Consider the following 25,574-nt stretch of genomic DNA (forward strand, 5'->3'; position numbering starts at 1 on the left):
AGGCTGGTCTCTCCTGCTTGATTGGTCTTCAACACAACAGAGACAAACATTACATCTCTCATCTACTCTGAGCTCAGATGGGGAAACATAAGAAGAGTTTCACAAATAGAACTGACTTCCAGACGTTAGTTAATGGCGCGAGCAGTGTGTCATTATTAATAACGATATTAATTTAGCGTCGCGAGCGTTGTAGTCAGTCTGTCAGCCCCGCTAAAAGGCTGGTGTCGTTATTCTGCCTTCTCCGGGGGATGTTGAGGTAAATTTACTAACCGGGAGGGTTGAATTAGGTCATTTATTGGAGGGCTGGAAGACGCACTCTCGAGGTTGTTTACTTGCAATATCAGATATTAAGATGATTTTTATAATGAATGTATACTGAGGTCGAGGTTCTGACTAGTGATTATTTACCCGGGGTTCAATACCTGCTATTGAGGCGCCCTGAAAATAATATTGAAAAGTTCGGTCCTTGGACACAGAGGGTTTAAACACTAAAGTTACCGTCCATCTAGTGAAGAGAGGAGAACCGGACAGAGGTAGCCAGCATCCGTCAACGAGAGAGGGAGAAGCCTCACCGGGATTTAACAGGTGGAAGAAACAACCGGGGAGCTCCATCGGTCCACAAGAAATGCAGACAGCCGGTGATGATGTAGTGGTAGCTATGGTAACTAGGATGCTGCTGGTAGAGTAGCTAGCTACCTTACCGAGCTGTACCGACTAGCTAGGATAACTAGGATGCTGCTGGTAGAGTAACTAGCTAGTTTACCGAGCTGTACCGACTAGCTATGGTAACTAGGATGCTGCTGGTAGAGTAACTAGCTAGTTTACCAAGCTGTACCGACTAGCTAGGATAACTAGGATGCTGCTGGTAGAGTAGCTAGCTAGCTTACCGAGCTGTACCGACTAGCTATGGTAACTAGGATGCTGCTGGTAGAGTAACTAGCTAGTTTACCAAGCTGTACCGACTAGCTAGGATAACTAGGATGCTGCTGGTAGAGTAGCTAGCTAGCTTACCGAGCTGTACCGACTAGCTATGGTAACTAGGATGCTGCTGGTAGAGTAACTAGCTAGTTTACCGAGCTGTACCGACTAGCTAGGATAACTAGGATGCTGCTGGTAGAGTAGCTAGCTAGCTTACCGAGCTGTACCGACTAGCTAGGATAACTAGGATGCTGCTGGTAGAGTAGCTAGCTAACTTACCGAGCTATACCGACTGGCTAGGATAACTAGGATGTTGCTGGTAGAGTAGCTAGCTAACTTACCGAGCTATACCGACTGGCTATGATAACTAGGATGCTGCTGGTAGAGTAGCTAGCTAGATTACCGAGCTGTACCGACTAGCTTGGTTAGTTAGCAGGTCGTTCGTCTCGATGATGAATCCGGTGAACCACAAAATGAAACAATGATAGAGAGTGAAAAGGATCTGGCTACACTCATACTGTCCCTGACCGTAAAGAAAAAAGCTAATTGAAAATAAACTTCGGTGTAACAAACTCCGTCGTTATTCCCCAAGATCACCTCAGTCCACTCTGCGCGTAACCGGACAATATCCGTTAGGTTCTGTACGGGGACGCGGAAAGTTCTGTACGGGGACGCGGACAGTTCCAGAACGCGGACATGATCAGTGCAACACAATCAACTAAACCCAGTCTTTACAGTGGGTTACATTAGTAATATTCATGTTTTATTATTATGTAAAACAAACATTCTGTTTTTTTTATAACAATATGTTGAGATCTGGGACCATATCGCCAAAGTGTCTCAGAGTAGAAAATTGGTCGTATAAGTGCTGAAAATAAAGACATTTTACACTTATGGGTATAAGTGGGTGGGTAACTATGCATGAAGTCTCTAGTCCCACCTAGTCGGCAGATATTTAGGACACCTCGTGAGCTGTCCTAAGTAGTTAAGAGTTAACAGCAGGTGTCTTGATATTACTATAGAATCATGCAGTGAGTCAGTGGTTCCTGCGCCACATGTAATTGCATTGCAGTAGTTAAAAATAATGTTTTTATATTTCTATATGATCAATCCATAAATAATATAGACCTACATGCAACAGTATGTCTTGTGCTTTTGGCAATGATTTATGTATAATACTTATGTATAACAAGTGATACCATGTATGTCTGCATTGCATTTTGTCTTCATTTTGGCAGATTAACTCAGGCTTATTTCTGAAGATTAACTCAGGTTGGAGTTGGAGCTGTGACCGAAAGGTGGCTGGTTCGAATCCCGGGCCCGGCGCTGGAAAATACAGGCGGACTTGATCTGACCACTGGAGGGCTGCTGGGTTCACATCCTCAAAACATGAACCTTTTGTTGATCAGAACTCTAGGGGTTCTTCTTCACTGAACCCAAATATATATAATGTTTTAGTGGTTCCATATTAATGAAGTGATAGAAGCCTTTTTGGTTCTATAAGGAACCTTGTTTTCTAAACACGTTTTTCTTCTGATGATTTAATTATCTACATCATGTTATTTGAGAGTGTATAATAATAACCACGTTTACATCATGTTAGTTCAAGTTCTCCCTTTGGAGCACAACATCATGTTGTTAAATAATAATCCTAAATTGGGCGTGGCTATAAATTGGCTATAAATTGGGCATTTGAAGGCATCTAGGGTGTAATATGTGTTCGATGAAAATGAACATTGTTGCAATGTTGTAGGCAACATTATTGGCAAGGGACTTGATACCTACTATGCCAAAGATATTTAGAGTGTTAAACGGGTGTGAAGAGTTGTACATTGCAACGAGTACAGTCAGGGTGCCGTGGAATCCCTGCAGTACCTCCACAGACACCGGATTGAGAACCCCTGCAGTACCTCCACAGACCCCGGATTGAGAACCCCTGCAGTACCTCCACAGACCCCGGATTGAGAACCCCTGCAGTACCACCACAGACCCCGCATTGAGAAACCCTGCAGTACCTCCACAGACCCCGGATTGAGAACCCCTGATTTAGACAACCACATATCACATTCAAATATACAGGATACGAACATTCCATTCCTGATAAACAAAGGATATATAGTGTTTCATCTTAAGATAACTATTTATTTTTTGAATGAACTCGATAAATTCTTTATAAATGGTCATCTTACCTCTTAGCTTTGGTGTCATGTCCCCCAGAGAGATGCATTTTAGAGGCAGGGCCCACCTCCTCTCTCTCCCCAGAGAGACTCATTTTAGAGGCAGGGCCCACCTCCTCTCTCTCCCCAGAGAGACTCATTTTAGAGGCAGGGCCCCCCTCCTCTCTCTCCCCAAAGAGACTCATTTTAGAGCACTGACCCCTAAACAGAGATCCAGCATGTTGGTTGTGGTTAACACAGTGAAAACTAAACAGAGATCCAACATGTTGGTTGTGGTTAACACAGTGACAACTAAACAGAGATCCAACATGTTGGTTGTGGTTAACACAGTGACAACTAAACAGAGATCCAGCATGTTGGTTGTGGTTATTAACACAGTAACAACTAAACAGAGATCCAACATGTTGGTTGTGGTTAACACAGTGTCAACTAAACAGAGATCCAACATGTTGGTTGTGGTTAACACAGTGACAACTAAACAGAGATCCAGCATGTTGGTTGTGGTTAACACAGTGACAACTAAACAGAGATCCAACATGTTGGTTGTGGTTAACACAGTGACAACTCAACAGAGATCCAACATGTTGGTTGTGATTAACACAGTAATTCTTGAAGGTCATATGTTCTCTTTTATTCATTATCTCTTAGAAAAAAAATTATTTACTAACAGACACATTCAAACAGTCAGGTGATTTAATGCATCACATGAATATGTAGTTGTGATTTATATTTTTCACCTTTTGTCCATAATAATAATAATATTATATAATATAATAATAAAATAATAATAACAATATAATATATAATAATATTAATAATAATGTCTCACTTTCTCTTTTAATAACTTCTCTCATTCTAGTGTGTTGCTTTGTTCAACAGGTATGATATTATGATGCTGTTACTGAATTCAGTTCATAATATTAATGTTAAGAAAAGTCTGTTCAGTGGTTTCATACCAAATTACACAGGAAGCAGGAGCTCATTGGAATTTAGAAAACAACAAATGTTCTGATATTCTGAAAGATGATTTAGAACTATGATACATTAACATTTTTACAAATTATAAAATAACCACTATATAAGAATCGTATAATACGATATATGAACGATATGTTTTTGAATGTGACTTGCCTACGCCCAGTTAGCGCCATTTTGTATGATTTAACTGTCACGTAGCTGTCCCAGGTGAAATGGATTGTTAGATCTGAGTGTTTTACTGTCATTCACTATACTAAAATAACACCATACATTTAATGTCTCTACTGTTAGGAGTGTTTTACTTCCATTCACTATACTAACATTACACCAGACATTTAATGTATCTACTGTTAGGAGTGTTATACTGTCATTCACTATACTAACATTACACCAGACATTTAATGTCTCTACTGTTAGGAGTGTTATACTTCACTATACTAACATTACACCATACATTTAATGTCTCTACTGTTAGGAGTGTCATTCACTATACTAACATTACACCATACATTTAATGTCTCTACTGTTAGGAGTGTCATTCACTATACTAACATTACACCAGACATTTAATGTCTCTACTTTTAGGAGTGTTTTACTGTCATTCACTATACTAACATTACACCAGACATTTAATGTATCTACTGTTAGGAGTGTTTTACTTCACTATACTAACATTACACCATACATTTAATGTATCTACTGTTAGGAGTGTTTTACTGTCATTCACTATACTAACATTACACCAGACATTTAATGTCTCTACTGTTAGGAGTGTTATACTGTCATTCACTATACTAACATTACACCATACATTTAATGTATCTACTGTTAGGAGTGTTATACTGTCATTCACTATACTAACATTACACCAGACATTTAATGTCTCTACTGTTAGGAGTGTTATACTTCACTATACTAACATTACACCAGACATTTAATGTCTCTACTGTTAGGAGTGTTATACTGTCATTCACTATACTAACATTACACCAGACATTTAATGTCTCTACTGTTAGGAGTGTTATACTTCACTATACTAACATTACACCAGACATTTAATGTCTCTACTGTTAGGAGTGTTATACTGTCATTCACTATACTAACATTACACCAGACATTTAATGTATCTACTGTTAGGAGTGTTATACTGTCATTCACTATACTAACATTACACCAGACATTTAATGTCTCTACTGTTAGGAGTGTTATACTGTCATTCACTATACTAACATTACACCATACATTTAATGTATCTACTGTTAGGAGTGTTATACTGTCATTCACTATACTAACATTACACCATACATTTAATATCTCTACTGTTAGGAGTGTTATACTGTCATTCACTATACTAACATTACACCATACATTTAATGTATCTACTGTTAGGAGTGTTATACTGTCATTCACTATACTAACATTACACCAGACATTTAATGTATCTACTGTTAGGAGTGTTATACTGTCATTCACTATACTAAAATAACACCATACATTAAATTGATCTACACCCCTTACAATAATCCCTGGCAGGATTCTCACCAGAACATGTCAAGTCATTGAGATATTTTCTGTTCTGTTCTGTATATTCTGATAGATGAGGCCTAAACTGGAATGTGAAGCTAACTGAATCTGGCTAACTTTAGAAAACCAGTATATCAAGCCTGTATCATAGTTTACCCCTCAGGCTACGTTCAGGTTTCAGCATCAGGCAGGTATCAACATGTCGAGTCGTAGGCAACAACCTGCGATGTATTCATTAGTTTACTCCATAGCCAACAGTTTTAAATGGCACTAATGAATACACACAACCTGTTTTGAGGAAGTGTAAGTTGTTGTTAGTCTTTCCACAATATTTATTTGTCTCTTTCACACAAAATACCTCCCTGAGTAAAAAGCGTTAACAGTAGATTAGAAAGAGAAAATGTTTGTTTGTTGCTTGTTGTGTTTTAAGCCTGTTTTGAGAAGACAAGTCTATAGACCTATGATACAGTAGGAGATCACCCTGGTCTATAGACCTATGATACAGTAGGAGATCACCCTGGTCTATAGACCTATGATACAGTAGGAGATCACCCTGGTCTATAGACCTATGATACAGTAGGAGATCACCCTGGTCTATAGACCTATGATACAGTAGGAGATCACCCTGGTCTATAGACCTATGATACAGTAGGAGATCACCCTGGTCTATAGACCTATGATACAGTAGGAGATTACCCTGGTCTATAGACCTATGATACAGTAGAAGATCACCCTGGTCTATAGACCTATGATACAGTAGGAGATCACCCTGGTCTATAAACCTATGATACAGTAGGAGATCACCCTGGTCTATAGACCTATGATACAGTAGGAGATCACCCTGGTCTATAGACCTATGATACAGTAGGAGATCACCCTGGTCTATAGACCTATGATACAGTAGGAGATCACCCTGGTCTATAGACCTATGATACAGTAGGAGATCACCCTGGTCTATAGACCTATGATACAGTAGGAGATCACCCTGGTCTATAGACCTATGATACAGTAGGAGATCACCCTGGTCTATAGACCTATGATACAGTAGGAGATCACCCTGGTCTATAGACCTATGATACAGTAGGAGATCACCCTGGTCTATATAGACCTATGATAGAGTAGGAGATCACCCTGGTCTATAGACCTATGATACAGTAGGAGATCACCCTGGTCTATAGACCTATGATACAGTACACTCTTAGACTAAAGGGTTCCAAACAGGTCCTCTGGCTCCAGGTAGAATTCTCCTGGCTTCTATGTAGAACCCTCTGTGGAAAGGGTTCTTCATGGAACCCAAAAGGGTTCTTCATGGAACCAAAAAGGGTTCTTCATGGAACCAAAAAGGGTTCTACAAAGGGTTCTCCTATGGGGACAGCCAAATAACCCTTTTATATTCTAGATAGTGTAGGAGTGATCACCTTGGGGCACACAGATGGGCACAGAACCAATTCACCCCACGCATCTAATTTATATCGAAAACATTTTAAGGAGAGTAGGACTATTATAACACTGTCCACCAGAAATATAATCAACTATATGAATACACATTACAATATCATCAACTATATGAATACACATAACAATATCATCAACTATATGAATACACATAACAATATCATCAACTATATGAATACACATAACAATATCATCAACTATATGAATACACACAACAATATCATCAACTATATGAATACACACAACAATATCATCAACTATATGAATACACATAACAATATCATCAACTATATGAATACACATAACAATATCATCAACTATATGACACATAACAATATCATCAACTATATGAATACACATAACAATATCATCAACTATATGAATACACATAACAATATCATCAACTATATAACAATATCATCAACTATATGAATACACATAACAATATCATCAACTATATAACAATATCATCAACTATATGAATACACATAACAATATCATCAACTATATAACAATATCATCAACTATATAACAATATCATCAACTATATGAATACACATAACAATATCATCAACTATATGAATACACATAACATTATCATCAACTATATGAATACACACAACAATATCATCAACTATATGAATACACACAACAATATCATCAACTATATGAATACACACAACAATATCATCAACTATATGAATACACATAACAATATCATCAACTATATGAATACACATAACATTATCATCAACTATATGAATACACACAACAATATCATCAACTATATGAATACACACAACAATATCATCAACTATATGAATACACACAACAATATCATCAACTATATGAATACACACAACAATATCATCAACTATATGACTACACATAACAATATCATCAACTTTGTTAATACACATAACAATATCATCAACTATATTAATACACATAACAATCGTCGTCTTACCTTTTATCTCTCAATAGAAACACAGTCTGGATGATCATCAGGTCGTCAAAAGTTAGTTTCATTTGCTCTCCTCATTTACATATCAGGTTCTGCCTGTTTTCTCTCCCACTCCCTCTCTCTTTATAGCTCTTACAATGTGTCTTGGAATACATTCTACAACTGTCTGGAACTCTATTCTTCTGTCTCTCCCCATCACTTTCTCTGTGTCCTCTGTTGCTGTCTCTGTGTCTTGTCTGGTGTCTCCATCATATCCTATTCTGTTGCTGTCTCTGTGTCTTGTCTGGTGTCTCTCTCCATCACATCCTATTATTCTGTTGCTGTCTCTGTGTCTTGTCTGGTGTCTCTCTCCATCATATCCTATTCTTCTGTTGCTGTCTCTGTGTCTTGTTTGGTGTCTCTCTCCGTCATATCCTATTCTTCTGTTGCTGTCTCTGTGTCTTGTCTGGTGTCTCTCTCCGTCATATCCTATTCTTCTGTTGCTGTCTCTGTGTCTTGTCTGGTGTCTCCATCATATCCTATTCTTCTGTTGCTGTCTCTGTGTCTTGTTTGGTGTCTCTCTCCGTCATATCCTATTCTTCTGTTGCTGTCTCTGTGTCTTGTCTGGTGTCTCTCTCCGTCATATCCTATTGCTCTGTTGCTGTCTCTGTGTATTCTCTGTGTCTCTCTCCATCACCAGAAAATGTTGAGGTTTAGGCACACTATAATACAACATTCACAACATGACAACACAACTACATAACACCATTAAATACAGTTGAGGGTTACTACAATACAACATGACAACACAACTACATAACACCATTAAATACAGTTGAGGGTTCCTACAATACAACATGACAACACAACTACACAACACCATTAAATACAGTTGAGGGTTCCTACAATACAACATGACAACACAACTACATAACACCATTAAATACAGTTGAGGGTTACTACAATACAACATGACAACACAACTACATAACACCATTAAATTCAGTTGAGGGTTACTACAATACAACATGACAACACAACTACATAACACCATTAAATACAGTTGAGGGTTACTACAATACAACATGACAACACAACTACATAACACCATTAAATACAGTTGAGGGTTCCTACAATACAACATGACAACACAACTACATAACACTTTGTAGGACAGTAGTTCAGGTGGCTGTTTGTGTAGATGCTGTTTGTCTTTGTAGGACAGTAGTTCAGGTGGCTGTTTGTGTAGATGCTGTTTGTCTTTGTAGGACAGTAGTTCAGGTGGCTGTTTGTGTAGATGCTGTTTGTCTTTGTAGGACAGTAGTTCAGGTGGCTGTTTGTCTTTGTAGGACAGTAGTTCAGGTGGCTGTTTGTGTAGATGCTGTTTGTCTTTGTAGGACAGTAGTTCAGGTGGCTGTTTGTCTTTGTAGGACAGTAGTTCAGGTGGCTGTTTGTCTCTGTAGGACAGTAGTTCAGGTGGCTGTTTGTCTTTGTAGGACAGTAGTTCAGGTGGCTGTTTGTCTTTGTAGGACAGTAGTTCAGGTGGCTGTTTGCCTCTGTAGGACAGTAGTTCAGATGGCTGTTTGTGTAGATGCTGTTTGTCTTTGTAGGACAGTAGTTCAGGTGGCTGTTTGTCTTTGTAGGACAGTAGTTCAGGTGGCTGTTTGTCTCTGTAGGACAGTAGTTCAGGTGGCTGTTTGTGTAGATGCTGTTTGTCTTTGTAGGACAGTAGTTCAGGTGTCTGTTTGTCTTTGTAGGACAGTAGTTCAGGTGGCTGTTTGTCTTTGTAGGACAGTAGTTCAGGTGGCTGTTTGTCTTTGTAGGACAGTAGTTCAGGTGGCTGTTTGTGTAGATGCTGTTTGTCTTTGTAGGACAGTAGTTCAGGTGGCTGTTTGTCTTTGTAGGACAGTAGTTCAGGTGGCTGTTTGTGTAGATGCTGTTTGTCTTTGTAGGACAGTAGTTCAGGTGGCTGTTTGTCTTTGTAGGACAGTAGTTCAGGTGGCTGTTTGTGTAGATGCTGTTTGTCTTTGTAGGACAGTAGTTCAGGTGGCTGTTTGTCTTTGTAGGACAGTAGTTCAGGTGGCTGTTTGTCTTTGTAGGACAGTAGTTCAGGTGGCTGTTTGTCTTTGTAGGACAGTAGTTCAGGTGGCTGTTTGTCTTTGTAGGACAGTAGTTCAGGTGGCTGTTTGTGTAGATGCTGTTTGTCTCTGTAGGACAGTAGTTCAGGTGGATGTTTGTCTTTGTAGGACAGTAGTTCAGGTGGCTGCCCTTGCACTTAGTCTGCCTGTTGTCCCTCCCATCGGCATGGTTACACCTTCCTGAAAACAATGACTCCATTCTTTGCTGAAACTTGTTCTGCCAGTTCATGTCCTTAAAGACTAGAATGTTCCAATGTGGTCACCCAAAGAGGTTACAAGATAGTTCACACATGCATCTTTCAGGGTAACTCTCAAACAGACATGTCACATTTCTGGTTCGTCCATAACTTGTTTCCTGCTTGTAGCAGGTCGTGTTAACAGGAATCCTCTTCTCTAACTAAAAGTCATGTGATTTCATGAGAATATTTTTCTGCAGTGAGTGTAATGCAAGTCAAGGTGTCCTGGGATGAATTTCAACTAGATTTATAAACAGCATTGTTATATTAACTGTTGTAATAAAAACACATCTATGCTGTAATTTTCTTTATGTTGGTTAGCTTTTAAAGACATCAGATTGGTTCAGTGAAATGTGTTGTTTTACTGGGTCAGTCATAGTCGTATGATAGGTGTTGTTGTACAGGGTCAGTCATAGTGGTATGATAGGTGTTGTTTTACTGGGTCAGTCATAGTAGTATGATAGGTGTTGTTTTACAGGGTCAGTCATAGTAGTATGATAGGTGTTGTTTTACAGGGTCAGTCATAGTAGTATGATAGGTGTTGTTTTACAGGGTCAGTCATAGTAGTATGATAGGTGTTGTTTTACAGGGTCAGTCATAGTAGTATGATAGGTGTTGTTCTACAGGGTCAGTCATAGTAGTATGATAGGTGTTGTTTTACAGTGTCAGTCATAGTAGTATGATAGGTGTTGTTTTACTGGGTCAGTCATAGTAGTATGGTAGGTGTTGTTTTACAGGGTCAGTCATAGTAGTATGATAGGTGTTGTTTTACTGGGTCAGTCATAGTAGTATGGTAGGTGTTGTTTTACAGGGTCAGTCATAGTAGTATGATAGGTGTTGTTTTACTGGGTCAGTCATAGTAGTATGGTAGGTGTTGTTTTACAGGGTCAGTCATAGTAGTATGATAGGTGCAGTGTGTTGTTTTATAGGGTCAGTCAAAGTAGTATGATAGGTGCAATGCAGGTACATAAGAGACAGAGGCGTTACTGTTACCTATGACAATCCGGTCTCAGCCTTCCTCTGCCTACATTGTTAGTAATACAAACCACAACTCCTCCCATTTTACACATGGTCTTGGTCATGTGCCAAGAACACTTATTTCTCCATTCTCATTTCCCCAGGCCCTTGCAGATCAGAAACATCCTGGTGAGAAAACATGTTTTTAACAGAGATGGGAAGTGCTAACAAAATAGCCTCCAACAAGTTTTCAACCAATTTAGCAGATGAGGTGAGGAACCCACATTGCTTCCAGAATGTACCGAAGCCTAAATAAATGCTCTAGTAAGAGCAAACAGTTGTGCAGCCTGAGCTGACAGATGAGCTGGTAGTTCAGCACTGCCAAGGCAGCAGCTACTCTTCCTGGGTTCTGGCAAAATTAAGATAATTTTAATAAATATTTAATAAAGATAAAATTAATTAATTTATACAAATTTAAAAACAGCACAATACATTCATTACAGAATTCACAACATACTAAGTCCTCAGGTCCATACTCCACTACCACATATCTACAATGAAAACTCCATGAGTACATTTGTGTATAGTGTGTATGTTATCATGTGTGTGTGTATAGTGTGTATGTTATCATGTGTGTGTGTATAGTGCGTATGTTATCATGTGTGTGTGTATAGTGTGTATGTTATCATGTGTGTGTGTATAGTGTGTATGTTATCATGTGTGTGTGTATAGTGTGTATGTTATCATGTGTGTGTGTGTATAGTGTGTATGTTATCATGTGTGTGTGTGTATAGTGTGTATGTTATCATGTGTGTGTATAGTGTGTATGTTATCATGTGTGTATGTATAGTGTGTATGTTATCATGTGTGTGTGTATAGTGTGTATGTTATCATGTGTGTGTGTATAGTGTGTATGTTATCATGTGTGTGTGTATAGTGTGTATGTTATCATGTGCGTGTGTATGTTATCATGTGTGTGTGTATAGTGTGTATGTTATCATGTGTGTGTGTATAGTGTGTATGTTATCATGTGTGTGTGTATAGTGTGTATGTTATCATGTGTGTGTGTGTATAGTGTGTATGTTATCATGTGTGTGTGTGTATAGTGTGTATGTTATCATGTGTGTGTGTATAGTGTGCATGTTATCATGTGTGTGTGTATAGTGTGTATGTTATCATGTGTGTGTGTATAGTGTGTATGTTATCATGTGTGTGTGTATGTTATCATGTGTGTGTGTATAGTGTGTATGTTATCATGTGTGTGTGTATAGTGTGTATGTTATCATGTGTGTATGTATAGTGTGTATGTTATCATGTGTGTGTGTATAGTGTGTATGTTATCATGTGTGTGTGTATAGTGTGTATGTTATCATGTGTGTGTGTATGTTATCATGTGTGTGTGTATAGTGTGTATGTTATCATGTGTGTGTGTGTATAGTGTGTATGTTATCATGTGTGTGTGTATAGTGCGTATGTTATCATGTGTGTGTGTATAGTGTGTATGTTATCATGTGTGTGTGTATAGTGTGTATGTTATCATGTGTGTGTGTATGTGTTACGGATACCATTATCCTGTGTGTGTGTGTTTCTTTTCGCTCCTTTTCCCCTCACAGGTGAAAATCATCACTCCCCAATCAATCACCAATCAGAAGACACACCTCTTCCTGTTTCCTACCCTATCACAGTTCCTTCCCCATGGTTTAAAAACCCAATCATTTGTTTGCTCTAGAGCTCAATCTCTTTGTAAATGCCATGTTTGTAGATCTCTGTTTTTGTAGATTTCAGGAGCTCAATCTCTCTGTAAATGCCATGTCTGTAGGTCTCTGTGTTTCACTCTCTCGTTGTGTATTAACCTCTCTTTTGTTTGAGCACCTCCATAGCACTTTGTCATCACCTGTGAGTATTGTTTTGGTTATGGTGTTTGTTTTCTGGTGGAAAAAGGGGGAAACCAAGACAAGTCGCCCATGGGCATACACTACCCGTAGGTAAACTTTGTTAAATACACTAGTTAGAACTGGGCGGACCACCCACTGTATTTTTGGTTAGTTAGCTGTTGTTAAAGTAGGCTAGTCTAGCTTAGGGGTGTTTTTGGTTAGTTAGTTAGCTGTTGTTAAAGTAGGCTAGTCTAGCTTAGGGGTGTGTTTGGTTAGTTAGTTAGCTGTTGTTAAAGTAGGCTAGTCTAGCTTAGGGGTGTGTTTGGTTAGTTAGTTAGCTGTTGTTAAAGTAGGCTAGTCTAGCTTAGGGGTGTGTTTGGTTAGTTAGCTGTTGTTAAAGTAGGCTAGTCTAGTTTAGGGGTGTTTTTGCATATTTATTGTTTCTTTCCTTGGGTCCAGCTCAGCCCCTTTTCCTCCTCCCCCCATTACCGTGTGTTTATAAATAAACCTGGAGTTTGACGGTAGATTTCAGTTGTCGTGGTTATTTCGTTCACACTTTTACTTTGTCACTATTATAATTTGCATGAGTTATGTTACGGGTCTCATTACCATCCCCCCCCTAGACTCTCGGGCCAAAAGGGATTAGTAACATAAGCGGGGGCTCATCCGGGATCTGTCATAACTGACACCCATGCAGATTGTTGTAGTGGTATAGTTCAGTGTTGAGCGTCATAGCTGAAGTAGCATTAGTGTTTGCTCTTTTCTTTGGCTCTTGTGAAGTAGTGTAAAATGGCTACTTTTGATTTGAAATCCTTTTTGGATAACCCTTCGTGGGAGGTTTTTGACAAATGTCGTAGAGTTGATTTAATGACCTTGGCTGACCATTATTCAGTATCGATTCCGCAGAGTTTAGTTAAGGCGGAGGTTAAACAGCTAGTGTTAAATGTATTGTTGGAAGAGCAGGTGCTTGTGTTACCGCTGCCTGAGTCTACTACCCCTGTAGGGGATGATGCTGCTCCTGTAAGCCCATTGGTGTCTGATAATGAGGGAGAGGCTAAAACACCAGCCACATTGTCCCATTTTGATCCACTCTCCCCACTGTCAAACGGTGATGCCAGGAGGGATGTCCGTTTAGCACAGTTACAACTGGAGGCAGAAGAGAGAGCCCAAATTAGGCGAGAGACTCTCCAGTTGGAGATGTGTAAAATTGAGGCAGAAAAATAACGAGAATGAGAACAGTGGCATTTAGATTTCGAGATGTGTAAAATTGAGGCAGAAAAATAGCGAGAATGAGAACAGTGGCATTTAGATTTCGAGATGTGTAAAATTGAGGCAGAAAAATAGCGAGAATGAGAACAGTGGCATTTAGATTTGGAGATGTGTAAAATTGAGGCAGAAAAATAACGAGAATGAGAACAGTGGCATTTAGATTTCGAGATGTGTAAAATTGAGGCAGAAAAATAACGAGAATGAGAACAGTGGCATTTAGATTTCGAGATGTGTAAAATTGAGGCAGAAAAATAACGAGAATGAGAACAGTGGCATTTAGATTTCGAGATGTGTAAAATTGAGGCAGAAAAATAACGAGAATGAGAACAGTGGCATTTCGATTTGGAGATGTGTAAAATTGAGGCAGAAAAATAACGAGAATGAGAACAGTGGCATTTAGATTTGGAGATGTGTAAAATTGAGGCAGAAAAATAACGAGAATGAGAACAGTGGCATTTAGATTTGGAGATGTGTAAAATTGAGGCAGAAAAATAACGAGAATGAGAACAGTGGCATTTAGATTTGGAGATGTGTAAAATTGAGGCAGAAAAATAACGAGAATGAGAACAGTGGCATAGATTTGGAGATGTGTAAAATTGAGGCAGAAAAATAGCGAGAATGAGAACAGTGGCATTTAGATTTCGAGATGTGTAAAATTGAGGCAGAAAAATAGCGAGAATGAGAACAGTGGCATTTAGATTTCGAGATGTGTAAAATTGAGACAGAAAAATAGCGAGAATGAGAACAGTGGCATTTAGATTTCGAGATGTGTAAAATTGAGGCAGAAAAATAGCGAGAATGAGAACAGTGGCATTTAGATTTCGAGATGTGTAAAATTGAGGCAGAAAAATAGCGAGAATGAGAACAGTGGCATTTAGATTTCGAGATGTGTAAAATTGAGGCAGAAAAATAATGAGAATGAGAACAGTGGCATTTAGATTTGGAGAAGTGTAAAATTGAGGCAGAAAAATAACGAGAATGAGAACAGTGGCATTTAGATTTCGAGATGTGTAAAATTGAGGCAGAAAAATAACGAGAATGAGAACAGTGGCATATATTTGGAGATGTGTAAAATTGAGGCAGAAAAATAGCGAGAATGAGAACAGTGGCATTTAGATTTCGAGATGTGTAAAATTGAGGCAGAAAAATAGCGAGAATGAGAACAGTGGCATTTAGATTTCGAGATGTGTAAAATTGAGGCAGAAAAATAGCGAGAATGAGAACAGTGGCATTTAGATTTCGAGATGTTTAAAATTGAGGCAGAAAAATAACGAGAATGAGAACAGTGGCATAGATTTGGAGATGTGTAAAATTGAGGCAGAAAAATAGCGAGAATGAGAACAGTGGCATTTAGATTTCGAGATGTGTAAAATTGAGGCAGAAAAATAGCGAGAATGAGAACAGTGGCATTTAGATTTCGAGATGTGTAAAATTGAGGCAGAAAAATAGCGAGAATGAGAACAGTGGCATTTAGATTTCGAGATGTTTAAAATTGAGGCAGAAAAATAACGAGAATGAGAACAGTGGCATAGATTTGGAGATGTGTAAAATTGAGTCAGAAAAATAGCGAGAATGAGAACAGTGGCATTTAGATTTCGAGATGTGTAAAATTGAGGCAGAAAAATAGCGAGAATGAGAACAGTGGCATTTCGATTTGGAGATGTGTAAAATTGAGGCAGAAAAATAACGAGAATGAGAACAGTGGCATTTAGATTTGGAGATGTGTAAAATTGAGGCAGAAAAATAACGAGAATGAGAACAGTGGCATTTAGATTTGGAGATGTGTAAAATTGAGGCAGAAAAATAACGAGAATGAGAACAGTGGCATTTAGATTTGGAGATGTGTAAAATTGAGGCAGAAAAATAACGAGAATGAGAACAGTGGCATAGATTTGGAGATGTGTAAAATTGAGGCAGAAAAATAGCGAGAATGAGAACAGTGGCATTTAGATTTCGAGATGTGTAAAATTGAGGCAGAAAAATAGCGAGAATGAGAACAGTGGCATTTAGATTTCGAGATGTGTAAAATTGAGACAGAAAAATAGCGAGAATGAGAACAGTGGCATTTAGATTTCGAGATGTGTAAAATTGAGGCAGAAAAATAGCGAGAATGAGAACAGTGGCATTTAGATTTCGAGATGTGTAAAATTGAGGCAGAAAAATAGCGAGAATGAGAACAGTGGCATTTAGATTTCGAGATGTGTAAAATTGAGGCAGAAAAATAATGAGAATGAGAACAGTGGCATTTAGATTTGGAGAAGTGTAAAATTGAGGCAGAAAAATAACGAGAATGAGAACAGTGGCATTTAGATTTCGAGATGTGTAAAATTGAGGCAGAAAAATAACGAGAATGAGAACAGTGGCATATATTTGGAGATGTGTAAAATTGAGGCAGAAAAATAGCGAGAATGAGAACAGTGGCATTTAGATTTCGAGATGTGTAAAATTGAGGCAGAAAAATAGCGAGAATGAGAACAGTGGCATTTAGATTTCGAGATGTGTAAAATTGAGGCAGAAAAATAGCGAGAATGAGAACAGTGGCATTTAGATTTCGAGATGTTTAAAATTGAGGCAGAAAAATAACGAGAATGAGAACAGTGGCATAGATTTGGAGATGTGTAAAATTGAGGCAGAAAAATAGCGAGAATGAGAACAGTGGCATTTAGATTTCGAGATGTGTAAAATTGAGGCAGAAAAATAGCGAGAATGAGAACAGTGGCATTTAGATTTCGAGATGTGTAAAATTGAGGCAGAAAAATAGCGAGAATGAGAACAGTGGCATTTAGATTTCGAGATGTTTAAAATTGAGGCAGAAAAATAACGAGAATGAGAACAGTGGCATAGATTTGGAGATGTGTAAAATTGAGTCAGAAAAATAGCGAGAATGAGAACAGTGGCATTTAGATTTCGAGATGTGTAAAATTGAGGCAGAAAAATAGCGAGAATGAGAACAGTGGCATTTAGATTTCGAGATGTGTAAAATTGAGGCAGAAAAATAGCGAGAATGAGAACAGTGGCATTTAGATTTCGAGATGTGTAAAATTGAGGCAGATAAAGAACAGCGGCAGATGCCGTTTAAAATGCACCAGATGGAACTGGAGGCAGAGACAGCGAGGCTTTTTAGGGATGGTTGGCTACTACCGTAGCTTCTGTAAAAATTTCTCTGCGGTAGTTGCTCCATTGACCGATTTGCTTAGTCCGGCAAGACCATTTGTGTGGTCCCCTGATTGTAAGAGAGCTTTTGAATCAGCGAAAGCACTCTTATGTAGTACCCCTGTACTTGCTGCTCCAGATTTTGAACAACCGTTCAAACTTGAGGTAGATGCTAGTGCCAGAGGTGCTGGTGCTGTTCTACTGCAGCAGGACAAGAGTGGAGTGGATCATCCCGTTTCTTATTTTTCCCGTAAATTTAATAAATGTCAAACGAACTATGCGACAATAGAACAAGAAGCTCTTGCTTTGTTGTTGGCTCTGCAATACTTTGAGGTATACATTGGTTCCAGTGCCCTACCAGTGATTGTGTATACTGACCATAACCCCTTAGTGTTTCTCCACCGGATGTACAACCAGAACCAACGCCTTATGCGTTGGGCGCTGATTGTACAAAATTATAATTTGGAGATCCGCCACAAAAAGGGTTCAGATAATGTGTTGGCAGATGCTTTGTCTCGTGTGTAAATGATTTTTGTATGTTTTGCAAGGTTGACTTAGTTATTATTGTGAGTATTAATTGTAATACTGTGGTCGCAATCCCCCCTAGGGTTGCTCTTTTAAGGGTGGGAGTGTTATGGATACAAGTATCCTGTGTGTGTATCCTGTGTGTGTGTTTCTTTTCTCTCCTTCTCCCCTCACAGGTGAAAATCATCACTCCCCAATCAGTCACCAATCAATCATCAATCAGAAGACACACCTCCTCCTTTTTCCTACCCTATCGCAGTTCCTTTCCCTTGGTTTAAAAACCCTGTCAGTTGTTTGCTCTAGAGCTCAATCTCTCTGTTAAGGTGAGTGAATGAGGACCCAAAAGCGAACTAACTTAAACAGAGCTTCTTTAATAACCAAACATAGGTAGGCTCAGATAGACCGGCAGATTCCGACAGGACAGGACAAGGTTACAGCAAACATGACGATAGTCTGGCTCAGGCATGAAACACAACTAACAAGAATCCGACAAGGACAGGAACAGAAACAGAGAGAGATATAGGGACCTAATCAGAGGGAAAAAGGGAACAGGTGGGAAACGGGGTGAATGGGTAGTTAGAGGAGACAAGGAACAGCTGGGGGAAAGCGGGGGAGAAAAGGTAACCTAACAACGACCAGCAGAGGGAGACAGAGTGAAGGGAAAGGACAGAGACAAGACACAACATGACAGTACATGACAGTACCCCCCCACTCACCGAGCGCCTCCTGGCGCACTCGAGGAGGAAACCTGGCGGCAACGGAGGAAATCCTCGATCAGCGCACGGTCCAGCACGTCCCGAGAGGGAACCCAACTCCTCTCCTCAGGACCGTACCCCTCCCAATCTACGAGGTACTGGTGACCACGGCCCCGAGGACGCATGTCCAAAATTCTACGGACCCTGTAGATGGGTGCGCCCTCGACAAGGATGGGGGGGGGGGGGGAAAGACGAGCGGGGGCGCGAAGGACGGGCTTGATGCAGGAGACATGGAAGACCGGGTGGACGCGACGAAGGTATCGCGGAAGAAGAAGTCGAACTGCGACAGGATTAATGACCCGAGAAATACGGAACGGACCAATGAACCGCGGGGTCAACTTGCGAGAAGCCGTCTTAAGGGGAAGGTTCTGAGTGGAGAGCCAAACTCTCTGACCGCGACAATATCTAGGACTCTTAGTTCTACGCTTATTAGCAGCCCTCACAGTCTGCGTCCTATAACGGCAAAGTGCAGACCTGACCCTCTTCCAGGTGCGCTCGCAACGTTGGACAAAAGCCTGAGCGGAGGGGACGCTGGACTCGGCGAACTGAGATGAGAACAGCGGAGGCTGGTACCCGAGGCTACTCTGAAAAGGAGATAGCCCGGTCGCAGACGAAGGAAGCGAGTTGTGGGCGTATTCTGCCCAGGGGAGCTGTTCTGACCAAGACGCAGGGTTACGAAAAGAAAGACTGCGTAAGATGCGACCAATAGTCTGATTGGCCCGTTCTGCTTGACCGTTAGACTGGGGGTGAAAGCCGGAAGAGAGACTGACGGAAGCCCCAATCAAACGGCAAAACTCCCTCCAAAATTGAGACGTGAATTGCGGACCTCTGTCCGAAACGACGTCTGACGGAAGGCCATGAATTCTGAAAACATTCTCGATGATGATTTGTGCCGTCTCTTTAGCAGAAGGAAGCTTAGCAAGGGGAATGAAATGAGCCGCCTTAGAGAACCTATCGACAACCGTAAGAATAACAGTCTTCCCCGCTGACGAAGGCAGTCCGGTGACAAAATCTAAGGCGATGTGAGACCACGGTCGAGAGGGAATAGGAAGCGGCCTGAGACGGCCGGCAGGAGGAGAGTTACCGGACTTAGTCTGCGCGCAGACCGAACAAGCAGCCACGAAACGACGCGTGTCATGCTCCCGGGTGGGCCACCAAAAACGCTGGCGAATGGAAGCAAGCGTACCCCGAACGCCAGGGTGGCCGGCTAACTTGGCAGAGTGAGCCCACTGAAGAACGGCCAGACGAGTAGGAACGGGAACGAAAAGAAGGTTCCTAGGACAAGCGCGCGGCGACGGAGTGTGAGTGAGCGCTTGTTTTACCTGCCTCTCAATTCCCCAGACAGTCAACCCGACAACACGCCCCTCAGGGAGAATCCCCTCGGGGTCAGTGGAGGCTACTGAAGAACTGAAGAGACGAGACAAAGCATCAGGCTTGGTGTTCTTAGAGCCCGGACGATAAGAAATCACGAACTCGAAACGAGCGAAAAACAGCGCCCAACGCGCCTGACGCGCATTAAGTCGTTTGGCAGAACGGATGTACTCAAGGTTCCTATGGTCAGTCCAAACGACAAAAGGAACGGTCGCCCCCTCCAACCACTGTCGCCATTCGCCTAGGGCTAACCGGATGGCGAGCAGTTCGCGGTTACCCACATCATAGTTACGTTCCGACGGCGACAGGCGATGAGAAAAATACGCGCATGGGTGGACCTTGTCGTCAGAGAGGGAGCGCTGAGAAAGGATGGCTCCCACGCCCACCTCTGACGCGTCAACCTCGACAACGAACTGTCTAGAGACGTCAGGTGTAACAAGGATAGGAGCGGATGTAAAACGATTCTTGAGGAGATCAAAAGCTCCCTGGGCGGAAACGGACCACTTAAAGCACGTCTTGACAGAAGTAAGGGCTGTGAGAGGAGCTGCCACCTGACCGAAATTACGGATGAAACGACGATAGAAGTTCGCGAAGCCGAGAAAGCGCTGCAGCTCGACGCGTGACTTAGGGACGGGCCAATCAATGACAGCTTGGACCTTAGCGGGATCCATCTTAATGCCTTCAGCGGAAATAACAGAACCGAGAAATGTGACGGAGGAGGCATGAAAAGTGCACTTCTCAGCCTTCACAAAAAGACAATTCTCTAAAAGGCGCTGGAGGACACGTCGAACGTGCTGAACATGAATCTGGAGTGACGGTGAAAAAATCAGGATATCGTCAAGGTAAACGAAAACAAAGATGTTCAGCATGTCTCTCAGGACATCATTGACTAATGCCTGAAAGACAGCTGGAGCGTTAGCGAGGCCGAAAGGAAGAACCCGGTATTCAAAGTGCCCTAACGGAGTGTTAAACGCCGTCTTCCACTCGTCCCCCTCCCTGATGCGCACGAGATGGTAAGCGTTACGAAGGTCCAACTTAGTGAAAAACCTGGCTCCCTGCAGGATCTCGAAGGCTGAAGACATAAGAGGAAGCGGATAACGATTCTTCACTGTTATGTCATTCAGCCCTCGATAATCTATGCAGGGGCGCAGAGACCCGTCCTTCTTCTTGACAAAAAAAAACCCCGCTCCGGCGGGAGAGGAGGAGGGGACTATGGTACCGGCGTCAAGAGCTACAGACAAATAATCTTCGAGAGCCTTACGTTCGGGAGCCGACAGAGAGTATAGTCTACCCCGGGGGGGGGTGGTTCCCGGAAGGAGATCAATACTACAATCATACGACCGGTGTGGAGGAAGAGAGGTGGCCCTGGACCGACTGAACACCGTGCGCAGATCGTGATATTCCTCCGGCACCCCTGTCAAATCACCAGGCTCCTCCTGTGAAGAAGAGACAGAGGAAACAGGAGGGATAGCAGACATTAAACATTTCACATGACAAGAGACGTTCCAGGAGAGGATAGAATTACTAGACCAATTAATGGAAGGATTATGACAAACTAGCCAGGGATGGCCCAAAACAACAGGTGTAAAAGGTGAACGAAAAATTAAAAAAGAAATGGTTTCACTATGATTACCAGAAACAGTGAGGGTTAAAGGTAGCGTCTCACGCTGAATCCTGGGGAGAGGACTACCATCCAGGGCGAACAAGGCCGTGGGCTCCTTTAACTGTCTGAGAGGAATGTCATGTTCCCGAGCCCAGGTCTCGTCCATAAAACAGCCCTCCGCCCCAGAGTCTATTAAGGCACTGCAGGAAGCTGACGAACCGGTCCAGCGTAGATGGACCGACAAGGTAGTGCAGGATCTTGAAGGAGAGACAGGAGTAGTAGCGCTCACCAGTAGCCCTCCGCTTACTGACGAGCTCTGGCCTTTTACTGGACATGAAGTGACAAAATGACCAGCGGAACCGCAATAGAGACAGAGGCGGTTGGTGATTCTCCGTTCCCTCTCTAGTCGAGATGCGGATACCTCCCAGCTGCATGGGCTCAGCACCCGAGCCGGCAGAGGAAGATGGTAGTGATGTGGAGAGGGAGGCGACGGAGAGCGCGAGCTCCTTTCCACGAGCTCGGTGACGAAGATCAACCCGTCGCTCAATGCGAATAGCGAGTTCAATCAAGGAATCCACGCTGGAAGGAACCTCCCGGGAGAGAATCTCATCCTTTACCTCTGCGCGGAAACCCTCCAGAAGACGAGCGAGCAAGGCCGGCTCGTTCCAGCCACTGGAGACAGCAAGAGTGCGAAACTCAATAGAGTAGTCTGTTATGGATCGATTGCCTTGACATAGGGAAGACAGGGCCCTGGAAGCCTCCTCCCCAAAAACAGATCGATCAAAAACCCGTATCATCTCCTCCTTAAAGTCTTGATACTGGTTAGTACACTCAGCCCTTGCCTCCCAGATTGCCGTGCCCCACTCACGAGCCCGTCCAATAAGGAGAGATATGACGTAGGCGACACGAGCAGTGCTCCTGGAGTAAGTGTTGGGCTGGAGAGAAAACACAATATCACACTGGGTGAGGAACGAGCGGCATTCAGTGGGCTCCCCAGAGTAACACGGCGGGTTATTGATTCTGGGCTCCGGAGATTCGAAAGCCCTGGAAGTGGCCGGTGGATCGAGGCGGAGATGGTGAACCTGTTCTGTGAGGTTGGAGACTTGGGTGGCCAGGGTCTCAACGGCATGTCGAGCAGCAGACACTTCCTGCTCGTGTCTGCCTAGCATCGCTCCCTGGATCCCGACGGCTGAGTGGAGAGGATCCGAAGTCGCTGGGTCCATTCTTGGTCGGATTCTTCTGTTAAGGTGAGTGAATGAGGACCCAAAAGCGAACTAACTTAAACAGAGCTTCTTTAATAACCAAACATAGGTAGGCTCAGATAGACCGGCAGATTCCGACAGGACAGGACAAGGTTACAGCAAACATGACGATAGTCTGGCTCAGGCATGAAACACAACTAACAAGAATCCGACAAGGACAGGAACAGAAACAGAGAGAGATATAGGGACCTAATCAGAGGGAAAAAGGGAACAGGTGGGAAACGGGGTGAATGGGTAGTTAGAGGAGACAAGGAACAGCTGGGGGAAAGCGGGGGAGAAAAGGTAACCTAACAACGACCAGCAGAGGGAGACAGGGTGAAGGGAAAGGACAGAGACAAGACACAACATGACAGTACATGACACTCTCTGTAAATGCCATGTCTGTAGGTCTCTATGTTTCAGTCTCTCGTTGTGTATTAACCTCTCTTTTGTTTGAGCACCTCCATAGCACTTTGTCATCACCTGTGAGTATTGTTTTTGGTTATGGTGTTTGTTTGATTGCTGGTGGGAAAAGGGGAAACCAAGACAAGTCGCCCATGGGCATACACTACCCGTAGGTAGACTTTGTTAAATACACTAGTTAGAACTGGGCGGACCACCCACTGTATTTTTGGTTAGTTAGTTAGCTGTTGTTAAAGTAGGCTAGTCTAGTTTAGGGGTGTTTTTGAATACTTATTGTTTCTTTCCTTGGCTCCAGCTCAGCCCCTTTTCCTGCTCCCCCCATTACCGTGTGTTTATTAATAAACCCTGAGTTTGACGCTAGATTTCAGTAGTCGTGGTTATTTTGTTCTCACTTTTACTTTCTCACAATTATAATTTGCACGAGTTATGTTACGGGTCTCACTACCATCCCCCCCCTAGACTGTCGGGCCAAAAGGGATTCGTAACACCCCATATCCCTAGCTTCTCTTTATTCAACCTGCCATCTACCCACCTGGGGACTGAGGGTTATGAGAGAACCCCCAAATCACTAACTTGTATGTTCTACAGCCTTGACAAGATAAGGAGGGGATGACTGGGAGGCAGGTTGGCATGTATTGTCATGAATCTTGCCCTGGAGGCAGGTTGGCATTTATTGTCATGAATCTTGCCCTGGAGGAAGTTCAGTAAAGTGGTCACTATCTGACACAGGCACAAAGTAATACAATCTGATTTTAATCCTACAGCCAATTTTTACTTTGGAGCTGGGGCTAGGGGGCACAAGGAGTTCCCTAAAGGGAACACCCTATTCCATTCAGCTGAAAAAATATTCTTTAGTAATATTTCATGTTCCCACATTAACAATACAATGTATTGTACAGCAAATGAAAGATAAACATCTTGTTAATCTACCCATCGTGTCCGATTTAAAAAAAATGTTTTACAGTGAAAACACAACATATATTTATGTTAGATGACCACTAAATTCAAAAACACACACAGTGATTTTTTAGTCACAAAAGCATAAATATAGATTAAATAACTATAGATAAAATTAATCACTAACCTTTGATTATCTCCATCAGATGACACTCATATGACATCATGTTATACATGTATTGTGTGTTTTGTTCAATAATGTGCATATATATAAATCTGTTTACATTGGCGCGTTACGTGCAGTAATGTTTTGATTCCAAAACATCTGGTGATTTTGCAGAAATACTCACAATAAACATTGATAAAAGATGCAAGTGTTATTCACAGAATTAAAGATAAATGTATCCTCTATACAACCGCTGTGTCAGATTTAAAACAAACTGTACGGAAAAATAATAATCTAAGAATGGCGCTCAGAACCCAAAGAAATAGCCGCCATTTTGGCGTCAACAGAAGCTACAAAAAACACTATAAATATTCACTTACCTTTGAATATCTTCATCAGAAGGCAGTCCCAGGAATCCCAGTTCGACAAATTACTGATTTGTTCCATAAAGTTCCAAAAAGCCCATAATTTAGCCACTTGTTGTTAGCTTGTTCAGCCCAGCATTCAATCCTCAAAAAGCACGAGCAATTCCTCCAGACAAAAACTCAAAAAGTTCCGTTACAGGTCGTATAAACAAGTCAAATGATGTATGCAATCCATATTTAGGATGTTTTAAACATTGATCAGCAATAAGGTTCCTACCGGAGAATTTCATTGTCTGATGAAAAGCATAGGAACGGGAGGACACTCTCTCGTGACCGCGTGTAACGAGACTGAGGCTTCCTGCCAGACCACCCACTCAAAGAGCTATTATGAGCCCCACCTTTATAGTAGAATCATACAACCAGAATCTAAAGACGGTGACATCTTGTGGAAGCCCTAGGAAGTGCATGCTCATCCATATCTAAGGTAGACATCCAATGGCACTGTTTTCTAAATTGAGTTCTCACTTCCTGTTTGGAATTCTTCTCAAGGAATTCTTCTTGTCTGCCATATGAGTTCTGTTATACTCACAGACATGATTCAAACAG

General features: G+C 41.6%; 1 protein-coding gene across 1 annotated transcript in view; it reads right to left on the reverse strand.

Annotated features, from left to right (window-relative positions):
* LOC139422622 (NACHT, LRR and PYD domains-containing protein 12-like) overlaps positions 1–25,574 on the reverse strand; it is a 163,684-nt gene that overhangs the window by 20,426 nt on the left and 117,684 nt on the right. The window lies entirely within an intron of this gene.

The sequence above is a fragment of the Oncorhynchus clarkii genome, chromosome 12, assembly GCF_045791955.1.
Source record: "Oncorhynchus clarkii lewisi isolate Uvic-CL-2024 chromosome 12, UVic_Ocla_1.0, whole genome shotgun sequence".
NCBI lineage: Eukaryota > Metazoa > Chordata > Actinopteri > Salmoniformes > Salmonidae > Oncorhynchus > Oncorhynchus clarkii.